Genomic DNA, 20,740 nt, shown 5'->3' on the forward strand with positions numbered 1-20,740 from the left:
TACCCAGCAAAGTGGTATTGTCTTCGTATAGACTCCATCTCCAACCTGGGTCCCCTTTTAAGGACCCAGAACTCCCACAAGCTTCAGCGATTGGTCTAGAGATAGGTGCACAACCCAAGTAGAGCCAATGAGATGTCAGAAGACATGGGCTGGTTCCTTAGGGAAAAGTGATGCTGGGGCCTCCCAGGTAGCTGTTGGAAGGAATTAGGTTTTTATTTATTTATTTATTTATTTATTTATTTATTTATTTATTTGAGAGCGACAGACACAGAGAGAAAGACAGATAGAGGGAGAGAGAGAGAGAATGGGCGCTCCAGGGCTTCCAGCCTCTGCAAAGGAACTCCAGACGCGTGCGCCCCCTTGTGCATCTGGCTAACGTGGGACCTGGGGAACCGAGCCTCGAACCGGGGTCCTTAGGCTTCACAGGCAAGCGCTTAACCGCTAAGCCATCTCTCCAGCCCAGGAATTAGGTTTCTACTGGCTGGCACACTATGAGAGCATGAGAGATCTGGAACTATAGTAGATGTGTTGTAAGCAGCACAGAGTCAGCATTTATTTGGAAGATTTATTTGGTCAGAGCTCACGTATCAGTCCTCACCTTCCACCTTGTTTGAGGCAAGGTCTCTTCTTGTTCACTGTGCTCTCCAGGCTGGCTGGCCTGTGAGTCTCTCAGGACTCTCCTGCCTCCACCTCACATCTTGCCATAGGTGCTCTGTATTACCCACACTTACTACTATGTCTGGCTTTACATGGGTTTTAGGGATCTGAACTCAGGTCACAATACTCATGCAGCAACCATAATGAAAGGACTCTTAATCAGACCATTCCAAGTATGGTCAACTACCCCCGGGGGCTCTCGGTCAATAGCTGAAGGAGACAATGGTACTCAGGGCTGCTCATTCATGCCCATCTCCAGGCTCCTGGGGTGGGTACCCTCTGCTTGGAGCACCCAGAGGGCCAGTAGTAACTGTTGATCTGCAGTGCTTCCCGATGTCCTCCCCCCATCCTGCTTCCTCCCCTTCTTCTGTCCTTTCTACTTTCAATCAACTCTCGACTTTCTTTTATTTTTAATATTTTATTTATATTTATTTATTTGACAGAGAAAGAGGGGAGAGATAGAGAGAGAAAGAATGGGCACATTAGGGCCTCTATCCACTGCAAACGAACTCTAGATGCATGTGCCCCCTTGTGCATCTGGCTAATGTGGGTCCTGGGGAATCAAACCTGAGTCCTTTGGCTTTGCAGGCAAACGCCTTAACCACTAAGCCATCCCTCCAGCCCAACTCTTGACTTTCTTAATTCCACTTCTGACCTTTGCCCCTGTTTCCTGGAGAACCTCATCTTGGATACATTCCCCAATGAACTGCTAATTGTTGGGTGTACACTCTTCTAGGCATTTTTACTATCATTTATGTATATTTATTTTCATATACCATCAAATGATCTATGATTATGCTTTCTGCTTTTTCATAAATGGGATTATATTGGATTGATGGTTCTACAACGTTTAAAATTATAACACACCACACTCATCTTTCTGATACGTTTTTCTCCTTGCAGTGCTGGGGATGAAATCCAGGGCCTTGAGACACTAAGCATGTGCTCTACCTCTGAGCTACAATCTTAGACCCCCACTTAACCATCTTAGACTGATGTACATTTGGGTCCCTTCCTATGTACATTGCTAATAATGCTATGAAGAACATTCTGTCATTATCAACCACACACAAACATAGCACAGGGTGTGTTAGCCACATCTTTTCATTTCTGGGTTCTGATGCCTTGACCATTGAGGCCTCGCTGCCCCCTCTCATGGCTGGCCACTTCCAAGATACAGTAAATAACTGCCCCCTCCAGCTCACCTTGCTAATGAAAACCAGCCAATTCTGAACAGATACACATTCCAAACAGCGTCCTTTGTACAGAGGAATCTTAGGCTCTGGTCACTGACACCCTGCACTAATCACCCTGTGCCAGGCACTATATATACAACTCTATTTTCTCTTTTTTAAAATATTTTATTTATTGATTGATTTGAGAGAGAAAGAGGTAAATACAAGAGAGAGAATGGGCATGCCAGGGCCTGTAGCCACTGCAAACGAACACCAGATGCATGTGCCACATGTGCATCTGGCTTATGTGGGCATTGGGGAATTGAACCCAGGTCCTTTGGCTTTGCCGGCAAACGCCTTAACTGCTAAGCCATCTCTCCAGCCCTACAAGTGGATTTTCAAACGAGACCCAGCAATGGCAAGGTGGAACAAACATTTTCTTTGTTTCCCAAAGGTTACATACAGAATGCTTTCATTTGGGAACCCTCTCAGGGCTAAATTTGCTCTTGCTTTTTAAAGCCAGACTGAAGAAAGAACTTCCTGCTAGTAAACAAAGTCCCCTCAATCAACATCCGAGGCTTCTCCAAAACCTTCCGCGGTAGCAGCAGCCGCAGCCTCGCAGAGCAGATGCGGGGAGCTGGGCAAGGCAACCAGAGACGCCTGGTTTGAGCCTAGAGAAATCCACCCTGATGGACACCAGAGCAAAGTCCCAGGCCCTTGCTGATGGAGGCCACCAAGCTCCCTCTAGGCCTGTGGTCCCCGTAGACAGCTGATGTCATCTTCACCTGGGAGGGGAGGAGGCACGTATTGCTGCCCTGGGGCTGATGACGCAGGGCAGCCTGGCGGAAGCTGGCCTATGTTCACCGCAGCCTGCCGGGAGCTGCAGCCTGTCTGCTCAAGCAGCAGTGAGGGAAGACGCTTCTGACACAAAAGCCCAGGGGAATCTGTGCAGGAGCCAGACTGTCATTACTTATTAACAACAGGCCTGATCCCTGGCCGGGGAGGCCCAGGGAAATGACCTGTGGGGAGGCTGGCCTCCCCCTAGGAGGTGGAGTAACACCTCTGGGGAGGAGGGAGCTGTCTGGGGGGTCGATTGTCACAATTTTTTTTTTTTTTTTGCATGTAAGAGGAACCGTTCTCTGAAAGGCAGGAATACACTTACTCTTCCTTCCCTCTCCCTCCCCCCCTCTCTGGCCCCATTCTTCTCTTCCGGTTCTCCTGCCATCTCAGGTTATAAGCAGGCTCACCCACAGGATATGGGAGCCGGTTGAGGGAAATGAAAGGTTCAGAGAAGACACATAATCAGTAACTCAGGTCTGATGAATGGCCTTAGAGAGGGCCCAGGGGGTAGGAAAAGAAGGAAGCAGTTAGAACTGAGGTCAGGGAGAGGTCTGCACAATGGCTGGCCACTAACAAAAGCTGGGTATTGCCCTCTGTCTGTCCCCAGAGGGCTTCAAGGGCCCAGCCACAGCTTGCTTCATCCCGCCTGCCAATGTCTGATGTCTGGCTACTGGAGGGGTGGTGTCGTGGAAGAGTTGGAGACTGAGCTGGATAAGACGTTGGCCTTTTTTTTTTTTTTTTTTTAAATATTTTTTGTTCATTTTTTATTTAGTTATTTGAGAGTGACAGATCTAGAGAGAAAGACAGATAGAGGGAGAGAGAGAATGGGCGCGCCAGGGCTTCCAGCCACTGCAAACGAACTCCAGACGCGTGCGCCCCCTTGTGCATCTGGCTAACGTGGGACCTGGAGAACCGAGCCTCGAACCGGGGTACTTAGGCTTCACAGGCAAGCGCTTAACCGCTAAGCCATCTCTCCAGCCCTTTTTTTTTTTTTTTTTAAGGAGTGCCCTTTGGATCAGCGTTGGGGATGGGAGGCAGGCACGGTGCCAGGAAAGAGATTCCAGTCCAAGCCCCAGTGATGCCACAGCTGTCAGGGTGGGCCTTCCGAGGCCTCAAGGAGACAGGCTCGGGTGAACAGCAGCTGCAGCCTCACCTGGGTCAGGGCTTGGGCAGACAGCGTTCCTGGCCTGCCAGAGGCCCCTCTCCTGGAGCAGGGGAAGGAAGGAGCCTTCCAAAAGGGGAACGCAGCCGGGCGTGGTGGCGCACGCCTTTAATCCCAGCACTTGGGAGGCAGAGGTAGGAGGATCACTGTGAGTTCGAGGCCACCCTGAGACTCCTTAGTGAATTCCAGGTCAGCCTGGGCTAGAGTGAAACCCTACCTCAAAAAACCAAAAAAATAAATAAAAATCAAAAGGGGAACGCAGCCCACTCTGCTGGAAGACCATCAACCCAGGAACTGAGGCCTCCCTCAATCACTAATGGGCACTCCTTGCCCATGGTGGCCCTGCCTTGCTCCCACGGAACAGGATGCCCCCACACAGGCCAACCCTCTCCTTACCCATCTGCCATCTTCTTGCTCTTCCTTCCACCCTCTTCCCAGCCTTCCTGCTGTGGCTCCTCCCACTTTCCTCTCTCCCCCTCCTCAGGCCCTCCTTACCTGAGGGTCTAACCACAGAGGTTTATAAAGCTCAAAGCTATGCTGCTCTTCCATTCGGGGTAACCCTGCCTCTCGTCCTTTCTGTCTTGCTATCAAATACTTTGTCATCTGTAAAGAGCTTCCAGGACCCAAGCCCTTTATCCCCACTCCGGATCTTCCCCACAGGTGCGGGGTCAACCTTTCATATTCTGTTTCATGCTGTCAGCGCGGGTCAGGAAGTGTGCAGCTGTTATGTGCTCTGTAATTTAAACTCCATGTAGATCTTACTGGGGGAGGGGGGTCGTGCGCCCTCGTGCACACCTTTGGGGATGGTTAGGCTTACTTCTCATCTATTTTGGGAGAAGGTAGCAGGGGACAGGGGCTTAAGAGCAGCCATTTGTACTTTTCGCAGAAGCCTGCAGTCCACAACTTCACTGGGCACCCAAGGGTGTGTTCTTAGAAGAGGGGCTTTGGACAATGATCTGTCCATGGGTCCCTGGGCATTCATTGTCAAGGGATGGTCGGGTTGGAGATCAGAGCATTGTTCCTTGCAGGCCAGGAGTGGACCAACCCACGTACCCCCATGATTCACAAGAGTGGTGCCCTGGCCTTGACTCTTGAGTGGTCCAGCAGACCCAGCTGCTAAATTGTGTGTTGCCTCCCTTCAGTCAAACTGTAAGATTAAAACAGCCATTCATGGAATCTGGCACGTTAGCCTCAGGCAAACATTGGGGTGAGGTGCTGCTGGAATTCTTAATGGACCGAGAGCAAGAGCGCAGGGATGTCACCCAATTGACAGCTCTAGTTATTTGACCACTTTGTGCAGCTTGCTCGGGATTTGGCCTGAAAACTTCCTGCCACAGTGGTCTGGTGGCCATGTGTGGGTAGAGGACTTACTGTAATTGCTTAGAGGCAGCAGAGATTTACCAAAAAGAGCCTAATAGCCTTACAGGACCACATCGGTTTAGGTTCATTTGAAGCTGGAGTACTCTATCAAACTGTGGCCAACTATGAAGTCCCACCTCCTCACATCGCTGCTGCATCTTAGCTGCTGTGTTCTTCACCAATACTGTAGGGACTTAATCCTGAGTATTCTGTCACAAAGGGTTTCCTAACCGTTTTCTTAACCCCTTCCACAACAAAACAGGCTGGGTTCACAATTCAAGACTATTACCTTGGGAGTTTAGGGATGTCCCTGTCCTGATTCTGGTGGGGAGGAGCTTCAGAAAAAGAGAGATGCTTAAGGACACCACCATCACCCATCTGTCTTTTTCCTACCTTGGAGTGCTGCTGAAAAGATATGAGACATTGGGGTAAGAGCAGCTAATTTATAACTGTTGGGAAGATAATAGAGCATAAAGGTAGAAAGAGCCCTGGGTTCCCTTTTTCTGAGGTAGGGTCTTGCTCTTGCTCTGGCTGACAAGGAATTCACTATGTAGTCTCAGGCTGGCCTCAAACTCACAGTGATCTGCCTACCTCAGCCTCCCAAGTGCTGGGATTAAAGGTGTGTGCCACCATGCCCCACAAGCCTTTGGTACTTGATGACCCCTTTGGCTACTCAACTTAAGACTATCTGCTTCTGGACTCCTATGTAATATATTAATATAACCTTATTGTTTAAAAATTTGTGTTGCAGTTGAATTGGTATAACCCACATTCAGTAGTTGAGAAAGTTAAGGCTCTTTTGAGAGCCTTATTAGGTCATGAGTGAGGTAGCGACAGCCAAAGCCTAGAATCTAGAAGTGCCAATTCCACATAGGCTGCTCTCCTTTGCCTCCAAAGTCTGTAGAGTCTTGAGAAACCTGGGGTCCCAAGCTGGTGGCAATGGTTGAGTTCTAGAACTCTACCTACCTTCCCCTGCTGAAATTAGAATAGAATGCTTTGCTCTGATTCATCTTACTGGCTCATCACTGACATTCTGCTCAGAACAAATGGGAGATGGCTCAGGTGGTAAAGTGCTTGCTATGCCAGCATGAGGCCCTGAATTCAGACGGCCAATAGTTACATGTAAGCAAGGTGTGCTGGCAAGCCTCAGCATTCCCAAAGCTAGAGAGGTGGAGACAGGAGGATCCCTGGAACTTACTGGCTAGCTTGTCAACTGAAACAAGTGAGCTCTGTGCTGAATGAAAGCCCCTGCCTCAAAGAATAAGGTGGGGAGTGATTTAGCAAGATACCTGAAGTTGGACTGGAAAGATGGCTTAGCTGTTAAGTCGTTTGCCTGCAAAGCCAAAGGACCCAGGTTCAATACCCAAGGACCTACATAAGCCAGATGCACAAGATGGCACATACATCTGGAGTTCATTTGCAGTGGCTAGAGGTCCTGGCACACCAATTCTCTCTCTTTCTCTCATCTGCCTCTCTCTCTCTCTCAATAAATAAATAAAAATATCTTTAGATACCTGATGTTTACCTCTGGCCTCCACGTGCACATGCACCTGAACACACACGTGTGCCAACACACATATGAACACATATACACAAATTCATGCACACTATACACATGTAAAGAAGAGGTAATGAGAATTGGAGAGATGGCTTAGTGGTTAAGGTGTTTGCCCATGAAGCCTAAGGACCCAGGTTCCATTCCCCAGGACCCACGTATGCCAGATACACAAGTCAGTGCGTGCATCTGGAGTTCATTTGCAGTGGCTGGAGGCCCTGGTGCACCCATTCTCTCTATATGCTTCTTCCTCTCTCTCTCTCTCTCTCTCTCTCTCTCAAATAAATACATAAATTTTTTTAAAAAAAATTTTTTTGTTCATTTTTTATTTATTTATTTGAGAGCGGCAGACATAGAGAGGAAGACAGATAGAGGGAGAGAGAGAGAATGGGCGCGCCAGGGCTTCCAACCACTGCAAACGAACTCCAGACGCGTGCGCCGCCTTGTGCATCTGGCTAACGTGGGACCTGGGGAACCGAGCCTCGAACCGGGGTCCTTAGGCTTCACAGGCAAGCGCTTAACCGCTAAGCCATCTCTCCAGCCCCATAAATTTTTTTAAAAGAAGAGGCAATGAGGATTATGAATAGTTATAAACCACTGTCTTAACACCCTTCTATTAGCAAAGATGGCCAGTTGTTTATCCTACAGAGGCAAGACAGTCGGGCTGGGGGGTGGGGTCCAGGAGGCCTTGTGCAAAGCCTTTCAAAATCACCATATGGAAAAAAACCAGTTGACAAAGAAGCTAACTAAATCCAGCCACTGGTGCACACATAGAGGCACTCCAGACTGGCTGAAGGTGACCTATGGCTAATTATAATATTAGAATGCACAGCCCTGGGTGGAGAGTTAAGATGATAATGAGGCATGTGATGCATGAGGTGGTATGTAGAACTACATGTGACAGATAGAGGATGCACAGGCAAGCCTGCACTATGCAAATGTGCCAAAACAGCTTCTACTAAGGTAAACCCCCCACCTTTTGTACAGCCAAAGTCACTGCCCTGGGGAAAGCTGTAAAGGAAATGCCTTTTCTGGAGAGCAGTATTTCATTGGTAGGATTAAGTCCAGGCAGCCTGGTAAACTGCTTGTGCACACAGCCCCCAGACGCATGCACACACAAATGCACTCCTGAAGCACATGACTTCCGACATGCTGCTCACTTTGGTTTTCGTCCTGTGGGGCTCTCTGGAGCTCTAAGGCACCGAGACACAATCAGGTTAGTGAGGTGCTGGGACAAGAGAAGCCCCTGGGGTCTGGGCCAAAGTAAGGCTCCTACCTCAGTTCTAGAAATGGCAGTGGCCTCAGCCAGGATTCAGCTTTCTTATTCTCAGCTCTCCTAGACTCCAGAGCCACCTCCGTTCTCCACAGGGAGCTGGCCTCTCTTCCTCCTACAGCCTCTTCCTTCCTTCCCTTCCCTCCTTTCTTTGCTCTTTCATTCAGTTTTCATCACCTGTCATACCACTCTAATCATTTATTGTTGCATAATCAACTACTCCTGACTGTAGTGGCTACAGAAGAAAACCATTTTATTACAGATGGAGTCTCTCTGATCTGAGATGCTTCAGACCAGAAGCATTTTGGATTTCAGGAGTTTTTCATATTGTTGAATATTTACATATACATAATAAGGTATCTTGGACACAGGACCCACATACCATCTCAAAATTAACTTATGGGGGCTGGAGAGATGGCTTAGCGGTTAAGCGCTTGCCTGTGAAGCCTAAGGACCCCGGTTCGAGGCTCGGTTCCCCAGGTCCCACGTTAGCCAGATGCACAAGGGGGCGCACGCATCTGGAGTTCGTTTGCAGTGGCTGGAAGCCCTGGCGCGCCCATTCTCTCTCTCTCTCCCTCTATCTGTCTTTCTCTCTGTGTCTGTCGCTCTCAAATAAATAAATAAAAAATAGACAAAAAAAATTTAAAAAAAATTAACTTATGGGGCTGGAGAGATGGCTTAGCAATTAAGCACTTGCCTGTGAAGCCTAAGGACCCCAGTTCGAGGCACGATTACCCAGGACCCACGTTAGCCAGATGCACAAGGGGACCCACGCATCTGGAGTTTGTTTGCAGTGGTTGGAGGCCCTGGTGCCCCCAATCTCTCTCTCTCTATCTGCCTCTTCCTCTCTCTGTCACTTCCAAATAAATAAATAAAATAGCTTATGTTTCATGTAGACTTTATATGCACATAGCCTGCACAGTACTTAAAGTAATTTTGTGCATAAAACTTTGGAGGGGAGATTCTTCCACTCCTCATGCTGCCCCTGCTGACCACACTCGAGGCCGATGTGGATGCCCAGGGAAGTTTGGCAGGCTAGTTCTACCAGCTCATGCCATCTCACCATGTTCTGCCTCTAGATGGTGAGTTAGACTTTTTAATTGTTTTTGTTTCCTTTTCTTTAGTCTGTGGGTAGTATGCGTGGCGTGTCTATGTGAGGTGTGTACATGTGTATCCAGATGCATGCACATGCAGAGGCCAGAGAAAGACTGTGAGCATCCTCTACCATTCTTCCACCTTCTTTCCCCTCAGACAGTATCTCTCACTGAACCTGGAACTCCCCATTTCAGGGAGACTGGTTGACCAGTTGGTCCCAGTGATCGTCCTGTCTCTGCTGTCCTCAGTACTAGGGTTCCAGGCGTATGTAGCCATGCCTGGCTTTTTCCATAGGTGCTCGAGATCGACCTTAGGTCCTTATGCTTGCACAGCAAGCACTTTTAGCTGCTGAGCCCTGTGAGTTGGACTTCTTACTCAGAACCTCTGAGTGTTCAAGCAACGGGCAGCCTCACCATGCCACTTCTGTCGTATTCCGTTTGTTGAAGATGTCCCAGAGTCCACCCAGATCTCAAGGAGGAAACCTAGACTGTCAGGAAAGTGAGCACACTGGTGGCTATCTTTACTCTGCCACCTCTCCTGCCTGCTGGGAATCGGAGGAGATGCTGTGGCAGCCAGCATGAAAGGACATGGGCACTGCCATTTGGCTCACTTTGGACTTGCACTGCTTGTAAGTCTGTATATGAAGAGGGTCAGCTTTCTCATTTCTTTAAGTTGGGGGGGGCACAAATGCTTGCCATGCTACTGGAGTTAGTGTTGGCAGAGGTGGGAAACATAAACTATCAGGGAAGAGTTGCTCTTGGGGGGAGGGCTCATGAAGGGTGAAGGTAGGATAGGAGCAGATGCATGTCATATGATGGGATGATGGGAGATGTGTCACCACTGTCTCCTGGCTGCAGTGTGGGAATGAGAGAAAAGCTCATTTAGCAGCACAATAGTAGCCTCATGACTCCCTCTACTTCCTTCCTTTTAGGAGACACGGGGTTGGGGAGATTGCTCAGCAGTTAAAGGTGCGTGGTGGCGCATGCCTTTAATCCCAGCACTTGGGAGGCAGAGGTAGGAGGATCGCTGTGAGTTTGAGGCCACCTTGAGACTATATAGTGAGTTCCAGGTCAGCCTGGGCTAGAGTGAAACCTTACCTCGAAAAACCATAAAATAAAATAAAATAGTTTTTTTTTTTTTTTTAAGTTGCTTGTTTGCTAAGACTGCTGGCCTGGGTTCAAGCTCCTAGAACCCACATAAAGCCAGATGCACAAGGTGGCACATGTGTCTGGAGTTCATTTACAGTGGAAAGAGGTTTTGGTGTAGCCACTTATTCTTTCTATCTCTCTAGACAATAATAAAACTATTTTTTAATATTTTTTTATTCTTATTTATTTGAGAGTGACAAAGAGAGAAAGAGGGAGAGAGAGAGAGAGAGAAAGAGAGAGAGAGAGAGAGAGAGAGAGAGAGAGAGAATGGACGTGCCAGGGCTTCCAGCCTCTGCAAATGAGCTCCAGACACGTGTGCTCCCTTGTGCATCTGGCTAACATGGGTCCTGGGGAATCGAGCCTTGAACTGGGAGCCTTAGGCTTCACAGGCAAGCGCTTAATCCCTAAACCATCTCTCCAGCCCAATAAAACTATTTGTTTTAAAAGAGACATGGGGGTTCCTTTGCAACAGACACCAGACCAAGGCAGTAAGTTACTTCGCCTTTCATGGGCATCATTTTATCAGCCAGGCCCTGAGCAGACTTGCCTCATCTTGCCTTGGCTCTCCAGTCACACGGGCAGCAGAAAGGGCACCGAGTGGCAAGATCTGTACATGACATCAAAGCCCATTTTTGGCTACTCCCTATTCATATGACCTAGAGGACATTCCGTGACCCTTGGCACTTCAGTTCCCTCACCCAGGACCTTCTCCTAGGCCATCTCCCAGTCTGTGTGACTCGCGATCACAAGGAAGGAGCAAGGGGACGCATGCCAGTGAACACTGATGCATTTTTCAACTTGCAACGCGGTGATACAGAGTGCCCTGTGGGGAAGCCACCTCAGGCTCTGTATGCTCTCTTTGTTCAGGAGACCCTCTAACCCAGCCTCCCTGGAAGGTCCTCAGTGTCCATGATTACTCCAGGAAATCAATGTTGGGAGACTGCTTGTCCAGTGGTCTCGGCTTTTCTTTTTTTAAATGTTTATTATTATTATTAACAACATATTTCATATGGATACATCATGTGTTGGTATCCTCTTTTCCCTCGGCCCTGTCCTCATTCCATTGGGGACGTTCCTCAGTGGGGTTGCACGTGTTCCTTATGGAGTTGTGGTTTCTTTTCTTTCCCTTTCCTGCCTTTATTCTTGCAGTACTGAGGATTGAAACGTTATGCATGTGAGGCAAGCGCTCTACTACCGAACTATATCCTAAGCCCTATTTTCAGGGTTTTTTTTTTTTTTTTTTTTTTTTTGGTTTTTCAAGGTAGGGTCTCTCTCTAGCCCAAGCTGACCTGAAATTCACTATGCTGTGGCCTCAAACTCACGGCGATCCTCCTACCTCTGCCTCCCAAGTGCTGGGATTAAATGTGTGTGCCACCATGCCCAGTTTTTACTTTCTTTTTTGAGATAGGGTCTCAGTAAGTCGCTTAGGCTGGACTTGAACTCACTTTGTAGCATAGGCAGGCCTTGAACTTGCAATTCTCCTACCTCAGCCTCCCAAATAGCTGAGGTTATAAGCCTGTGCCACCATACCTGTCTCAGTGGTCTTTTCCTTAACAGGTCCTGAACCTCACCCATGTGTCCTGAGCTGCCTCAGGCAAGGAGTGGGCACAGCCTCAGCTCCACTTACCCCTCCACGCTGTTACTCTCTTCTGTTTTGGCTCTGATGGGCTGTCATATGTTGAGATAGGCTGGCCTTACTGTTCCAAGTGCGCTCTGTTAGGGGTCCTGTTCAATTGCTCTGGTGTTAGAATCACCTGTAGGCTGACTTCTTGGGATGCTTTTAGCTGCAAGTAACACAAACCTCTAAATCAAAATGCTAAGGGAAAGCCGGGCATGGTGGCACACGACTTTCATCTCAGCACTCGGGAGGCACAGGTCGTGTTGTGCCAAGCCCCCTGACCTGGAGCCAAGTCCCCCGGTCACTCAGAGAACCGCCACAGAAGCCGAGACACAAAAGCGACAGGTTTCTTTATTGCAAGCCTAGGCCTGGGCTCCATCCCCACAGTCCGGCACAGCGGTGGTGAGGGAGAGAGCCCCTTTCTTTTGGGGGAAGGGGTTCATATAGGAATTCGAACAAAGAAGTAGGGGATAGATACATGATTGGTTGATTTAAACAGTTCTGATTGGCTTGGGGTTTCAGCGGGCAAAGTTGGGGGCAGGAGCTCAGGGCACTCCAGGCAGATGAAGTCATCTCCATTGCCTTGAAGTGGAGATTCCTCAGTTTCTTATCTAAGCAGGTGGTCGGAGGCTGGAGGCCCCCCACAGTGGAGTGTTTCTGCAATGTCCTTGAAGTGGAGATTCCTCAGAAACGTTAGGGGGAAAGGCAGCAATTAAAAGGTCAGCACATTGGCCAGCTAGTTCTCTATCTAAGTCAGGCCTGGGCCTTTTAAAGAAAAAATAGCCGGGCGTGGTGGCGCACACCTTTAATCCCAGCACTCGGGAGGCAGAGGTAGGAGGATCGCAGTGAGTTCGAGGCCACCCTGAGACTACAGAGTTAATTCCAGGTCAGCCTGGACCAGAGTGAGACCCTACCTCAAAAAACCAAGAAAAAAAAATAATAGTAATAAAGAAAAAATAGTTATATTTGGTCTCACAGTAGGAGGATTGCCGTGAGTTCGAGGCCACCCTGAGACTACACAGTAAATTCCAGGTTAGCCAGAGCTAGAGTGAGACCCTACCTTGAAAAAAGAAAAAGAAAGAAAGAAAGAAAAAGAAAAGAAAAAATGCTAAGGGAACTTCTTATATAGCTAGAAACCACAAGGCAGGAAGGACCAAGGTTGAGTAGTTTAAGGTTCCTCTCATGTACTCATCTTGGCTGCAGGCAAACAACTTCTAGTAGCAAAGAACTGTCACCCAGCATCGGATAATAGTCAAAGCATTCAACAATAGGTACAGCAGGGAACTGAACAATAAGAAAAACCTCCAACCACACGGTGTCAGGCCTGCTGTTAGGGTTTGCATCTAAAAAGTGTCCCGAAGGCCCACACTAATGTCTGATCACCAAACATTGGAAAGTGGTAGAATCTTTTGGAAGTGGAGTGTAATAGAAGGAAGTTAGGTCATTGGGGGCATGTCCTCAAAGAGGATATGAGAAATTCAGTCTCTTTCTACTTCTCTGTTAGGTTCCTGGTTGCCATGAAGTGATCAGCCTCCACTACTATAGCCCCCTGGCTATTATATACTGCCCTCCCACAGGGCCAAGCAACCATGGAGTGAAACCTCTGAAACCATGAGCCAAAATAAGCTTTGCCTCCTGTGGTGGTTTGATTCAAGTGTCCCCCATAAACTTAGGTGTTTTGAATGGTAGGTTCCCAGCTGATGGAGATTTGGAAATCAAAGCCTTCTGGAGGCAGTATATTATTGGGGGTGGGCATATGGGTGTTACAGCCAGTTTCCCCATGCCCGTGTTTGGCACACTCTCCTATTGCTATTGTCTGCCTTATGTTGGCCAGGGGGTGATGTCCACCCTCTGCTCATGCATTCCCTGCATTTTCCCCTACATTCATGGAGCTTCCCCTCGAGCCTGTAAGCCAAAATAAACCTCTTTTTCCCACAAGCTGATCTTGGTTGGATGACTTCTACCAGCAATGTGCACCTGACTGCAACACCTCCTTTTAGCTCAAGTATAAGTATTTGTTAGTGACTATCATACCTACTGAATATCATGAGTGCTTCCAGAGTCACCTGCCCAAGAGAGAGTCATGAAGCCCACCCCCCATTGCTCATTGACCAACGTGAGATCACATGACACTACTCCCAGTGCTGATTCCCATTGATTGATGTTATGGTTTGAACATGAAGTATCTCCCTTAGGCTCATGTGTTTGACCACTTAGTTTCCAATTGGTGGCATGGAAGGCTGTGGAAATTTTAGGAAATGGAACTTCGCTAGAGGAAGTGGGTCATTGGGAGTGGGCCTCGAGGTTTTGTAACCCAGCCCCACTTTCTGGATACTCTCAGCTTCCTGACTGGGAATGCAATTTGATCAGCTGCCTCGTGCTCGTTCCCCCATCTCCCTCCCCCATGATGGACTGTATTCCCTCAAACTCTGAGCCAAACAAGTCCTTCTTTAAGTTGGTTATTGAAACATATTTGGTCATAGAAATGAGAAGAGTAACTAATAGAATTGGGCTATAATGGGAAAGATTTGCCCCTGGGTCAGTGATGGAATCCCCATTTTTTGAGGGTTATCCATACTGGATTTGGGTTTTTGGAGGATGGGAAGACCACCCATCTGATCTGCTCTCCCCACTATCCACTGAAATCCCAGGCTCCCGACTCAGATCATTGCTAAATCTAACCCAGGTGGCTGGGTCTTTGCTTCTTTATGTATCAGCTTCAAGCATTGATGCTTTTTATGAAATTTATCATCATAATCACTACAAAGTATGAAATGTACACCCTTCAGTTCAGTTAGGCCCATTTCATGGACAGACACACTAAATGGTTTTTGAATGAGCCTAAGACAAGGTTAATGGAGTGGGCTTGTGACAAAACAAACAATTATCGTTCTAGTGCCTTTCTCCCTCTCTCTTACACCCCCTTCTTTGGCTTAATTGATAGGCCAATTATTGGCCAGGCTGAGGATCAGGAGTCTATTTATAGTCTGCAGATCTTGCCTTTTCTACCTGGGTGAGTCTTCCAGCAGCCATCAGATACCCTGCATCTTCCAGTGACAAGTGCATGATGGATTTCCCCCATTACTTGCTATCAATGATTTTTCAGTTTGCATTTTGTGCAGCATCCTTTCTTTTGGAAGCCCAAGGCCTTTGCAGAGTTTTATGTAATGGAAAAAAATACTGCAAGGTAGGCAAACTGGGTAATGCCAAAATATAGAAGCTGCCTTCCTTATACAACCGTGGTCACTCTGCTGGGGCCCATGTGTGTTGTACCAGTGACATTCGTGGCATTTCCAGATGATAAGAGAGCGGAAACACAGAAAAAAAGAACATGCAATTGCTTTTGCAGAGTTCTAGGGAAACCTCTGCCCTCTTCTTGGGTTACTGGCTTTTCTTATTCAAAATAAGAAAAGGGGGGACTTGAAGAAAAATAGAAGGGCATTAAACTTGATCAAAAGAAGTCAGTAAGCATAAGAGAAGGTGCTCATCAATATTGGTAACCCCAGAAATGCAGAAACTTTCCAGGTAGCACTTCCCTACCAGAATGGCTAATAGGACAAAATTGATAATACTAAGTGTTGACCAGTTTGTGGAGCAACTGGAACTACATAGGTATATCAGTTACTTTCTCCTTGCTAGAACAAAATACCTGACCAGAAGTGGCTTAAAGAAAGAAAATTGTTGTTTTCAGTTTAAAATTTTGAAGAGAAGTCTATAATGGCAGGAAAAGCATGGTAGGCTCAGACAGCTGGTACCACATCATCACATCAGCAGAGAGGAGAGACAATGATAAATACAAGCAGAGCTGGGCTCTAACACCCCAAGGGCAACCCCCCAATGGTACATTTCCTGCGGCAAGGCTCCATATCCTAAAGGTCCCATAACATTTCTGAACAGCATCATCAGTTGGGGATTAAGTACTGAACACAAGAATCTATGGGGGATAGTTTATATTCAAACCACCACAATAGGATATGCATTTGACACAGTCATTGTAAAGAATTGTCCAGTAACCACTGAAGATGAGCAGAGGCTTGCCCTGTAAACAACCCAAGTTGTTTTGCTCCTAGGTAAATATAGCTGAGAACATATATTCTTCCCCAAACCTGAGAAATGATAGCCATCACAGCACTATACATAGTTGGGCATAGTAGCTGTTGAAGTTACTTTCATATTGCTGAGACAAGACAATCAATCTGAAGCAGCTTATTGGAAGAAAGGGCTAAATTTGGCTTAGAGTTTTTTATGCATTTTTTCATTTTGTTTTTCAAGGTAGGGTTTCAGCTCTAACCCAGGCTGACCTGGAATTCACGTAGTCATATCAGGTTGGCCTCAAACTCACAGCCATCCTCTTACCCTGCCTCCTGAGTGCTGAGATTAAAGGTTTATAGTTTTGATGGAAAGTTTCATCATAGCAAGAAAAGCATGGCGGAGCAGAGACTGGCTATCATATCTTGTCACATCAGCTTGGCGGTAGCAGCAAGAGTGAGCTGGCTCTGGAAACCCAGTGGACTTGCTGCACTCACCATCTTCACACTGGGATGAAACACCTAACCAGAAGCTGGTTATGGCAGGAAAGGGTTTATTTCAGCTTATAGTTTTGAAGGGAAGCTTCATCATGGTGGAAGAAGCTGGCAAACTTTATCATACATCCACAGCAGAGAGCACAGCTAGAGTTCAAACACCAGCAAGCACAAGCTGACCCTGAACACACAAGGCTGGACTCAACCCCTGACCCTCCTGCTTTCAAATCTTTAGCAATTTCCTACTGGCATGTGCTATCATGTCCCTCATAAACTTGTTTGTTCTGAATACTTTGACCCTAGCTGATGATAGATGAAGGTGTGGCATAAGCAGAGGCTGGACATCACTTCCGCCACAGCAGATGGAACATAGCAACAAGAGAGTGAGCCAAGCTCTGAATGAAGAGCTTGCTATAATACCTCAAAGGCCTCCCCCAACAACACAATTCCTCCAGCAAGGTTCCATAGCCCAAACTGACATCAGCTGAGGACCAAGCATTTAAAACATACAAGTTTATGGGGGACATATGATTCAAACTACCACAGGGCTTATGCAAATAAATAAATCTTAAGTCTCAGCAAAGCTGCACCTCCCAAAGGCTCCCCCAGTTAGGGTTTAAGTATGAGGTTTAATCACAGACACATCAGTCTATGGAGGACATCAAACCATATAGTGACTCACTCCTGTAATCTCTGCACTTGGGAGGTGTTGCCAAGTAGAGTACTGTGAATTAAAAACAAGCCTTGGTATGTAGTAAATTCCAAGCCAGTCTGGGATATAGAGTGAGGTCTTATCTCAACTACAAAAACAAAACCCAAACAAGCAATATTCACATTAGCTCAAACATGAGCAATTTTTCCCAAATGTACTTCAGAAATGGAGTGGAGAAGTGAGTTTTGGTGTGGTTATACCATGAAATATGTGTCAATGAAAAGGACAAACTACTTCTTCCTATAATAATATAGAAAACTCTCACATACATGTAAGAAAGAAAGACAGATACAATAGTACATTTGTTGTGATTTCAGTTATATAAACTTCAAGACCAGGTTTGAATAACTTTTGGTGGCAGAAACTAGAAAAATTATAGCTTACTGACTGGGGAATGTGGCAGTGCCAGCCAAGGTGTTGGTGATCCAGTAGTGGCTAGCAAGTGAGTTGACTTGGTAATAGTTCACCAAGCTCTGCAGGAATGACTTGTTCCATGTGCTGTGTACAAGCTTGTAATAAAGACAGAAGGAGGGGAGGAGGGTGCGTAAGAGACATACGGGGAAACTTCCATCTAGGAACAAAGTGGATTCTGATGGCTGTCCTTGTCCTATGTGTGCACGTGTTGGTAACAGTGGTAGTGCTTAGCTTTTATCACTCTGTGGGCCAGAATTCCAGAAGCAGAAAAATTTATATTTGGAGTAAGGATGAGGACCCAAGGGTTTTATTACTTCATTCATTCACTCACTCACTCATTCATTCATTCAAAGACCGAAGGAACTATGACGCGATTTTTTTTTAATTTTTTTTTATTTATTTGAGAGCGACAGACACAGAGAAAGACAGAGGGAGAGAGAGAGAATGGGCGCGCCAGGGCTTCCAGCCTCTGCAAACGAACTGCAGATGCGTGCGCCCCCTTGTGCATCTGGCTAACGTGGGACCTGGGGAACCGAGCCTCGAACCGGGGTCCTTAGGCTTCACAGGCAAGCGCTTAACCACTAAGCCATCTCTCCAGCCCCTATGACGTGATTTTTGGAAGCCTTTGACCAGAGCTATTTGTTTCTCTGTGTCCTCTTATCCACAGCAAAACTTACCAGCTTTCTGGGTTCATAAAAGTCAGATGGAGTGGGTATGGGGCCACCACTCCTGTGAAAACAGCCTCTATCCCTGCCCAATTGAAGCAGTGCCCTGAAATACAGACACTGACTCTTGGAGTCATTTAAACCAAGAGTGAGCCCACTGCTTCTGCGGCTCCCAATTCTGAAGTTTCTCCTCTGGAAAGGACTCATCTGGTATTTTTATTAAACAGAAATCAAAACAGCAATACCTGAAGAATTAGCATTAGGGCTGGAGAGATGGCTTAGCGGTTAAGCGCTTGCCTGTGAAGTCTAAGGACCCCGGTTCGAGGCTCGATTCCCCAGGACCCACATTAGCCAGATGCACAAAGGGGTGCACACATCTGGAAATCATCTGCAGTGGCTGGAAGCCCTGGCGCACCCATTCTCTTTCTCTCTCTCTCATTCTCTCTCTCTCTCTCTCTCTCTCTCTCTCAAATAAATAAATAAAATAAACCAAAAAAATTTTAAAAAAAGAATTAGCATTATATAAACCAAGGATACAACATGTCAGTGAAGGACAAGGACCTTTGACTCAAAAAATTCCTAAAGTATTAGCTCAAAGGAAGGGATTTAAGGATAAGACCAGTTGAACTCTGCTTATCCAGAACACACACGTATCACCATTCACAGATGCTCTCACAGATGCCCATTGCTTTCAATGGGTAATTTGTGACTTAAACGTTTGTTGCTGTCAACAGTCATCAACATATCTCATGTGCGCGCACATTGTTCTGGATCCAGAGTACAACCAGGTCACTGAAAAGGTAGGGCAAAGAGCACAGCTTAAGGTCATGTCAGCATTTTCAGCATTCCTTGTCAATATCAGTCATCGGTGCTGCTCAGGGCAAAGGCAATCTAAGACATGATAAATTTGGTTACACTGTTCTAAGCAGGCTGATTGCATGGGTATAAGATTAACTTCAGGGCAAGTTATAAGAGAGTAACTTAGCAGGAAAAGCATCCCACAGAAATATTCTCAGAAAAGTTACTTGCAAGGTACATAAGAAGTGTTCTCATAGTTCTTTCCCATAGTTCATTCCCATGCATCCCTTTTTCCCCTCCATTCCTGGTTTGTGGGACTAACACCTCCTAGGATGGAAGGTGACAAGGTAGTGAAAGTATTGAAATAGGGTGCACTGGTTTCTCACAGCTATTATAATAACAAAATATAAATAACATGTCTCTCCCAGCTCTGGATGCTAGATGTTCAAGATCAAGGTGCAGCAGGGCTGGCTTTTTCTGAGAACTAAAAAGGAGAATCTATTCCATGCTCTTCTGGCATTATTTGGCTTGGATATTGCATCACCCTTTCCTCTACCTTCAGGTTCACTGAACTCATCTCTCAATATGCATCTGTCTCTGTGGCTAAATGGTCCCTTCATTTAGGAACTCCAGTCATATTGGACCAAAGCCCATTCTAGTAGCCTTCTTTTCACCTGATGACCTCTGCAAAGACTCTATTTCCAAATATGGCCGCATTCTGAGGTACGCGGAGTTTAGAGTCCAACACTGATATTTCAGTGGGAGGAAGGGCACAACTCAGTCCATATCAGTAGGGGAAAGACACTGCTTTCCCACTGTCTGAGCACATCTGCTGGTGAAGACTGACAAGGACCAGCAGCTTCTAAAGCAGATTCAGTGTTCATTTCCATGCAGAAAGTGGAGAAGCAGTTGGCCAGAAGAGTCAAGTCCCACCGTGAATGTGAAGAGGGTGTGGAACTGCAAGAACAGGTGCAAAAGACAAGGCCACCCCCGGCCCATCTCTCGCTGCATGGCGCTTTAGGTTTTATAAGCCTCTGTTTTCCATCTGGGACTCATTTCCATTTCACCCACTGTCACAGGATGAACTTCCATGGCACATGACAATGGTCTTTTCTGGGTTTAGTGTTTGGCATATTATCCATGCAGGAAGTTATTTGGTGTCTGGATAGTCTCAAAGAGATCAGAGCCTCTAAGGTGGGGGCTTCAGTGCCTATACAGAGAATGGACAAGATAGTTAACCAGTTTTCAGTTATTCATACCACATAAGGATATGAGTCTTATTTTGTGGTGGGAGGGAAGGGAGCATGTGGTCTTGCTATGTAGCCCTAGCTGCCCCAGAACTAGCTCTGTAGGTAAGGTTGGCCTTGAGCTTTTGGCAATCCTCATGCCTATGCCTTCTGAGTGCTGGGATTATAGGTATGTCCACCATCCCAAGCTCAGGAATTGTGTTTTCAAGGTTTAGAGAGATTCTATTAGATTCAGAGAAGGATGGAGGAGAGAGTAGGAAGAGCTCCTACCCATGACAAGACAGGAGGGAGTAAAGCCCACCTAGAGATACAAATTGGGTCATTTATAGGTTCTAAATGGGGGCTGGGCTAACCAGACATGACACTAAGTTTTGGGGGCTGTGCTTAACCAACCTCAATGCCAGGATCAGGTTTAATCCTTCCAGGCATATCTTAATTCTAGTAAAGAACTATTCCTAGGGAAAGACTCAGGTTGTTTATGGAAAAAGAGATCTAGGGA

This window comes from Jaculus jaculus, chromosome X (genome assembly GCF_020740685.1).
Source record: "Jaculus jaculus isolate mJacJac1 chromosome X, mJacJac1.mat.Y.cur, whole genome shotgun sequence".
NCBI lineage: Eukaryota > Metazoa > Chordata > Mammalia > Rodentia > Dipodidae > Jaculus > Jaculus jaculus.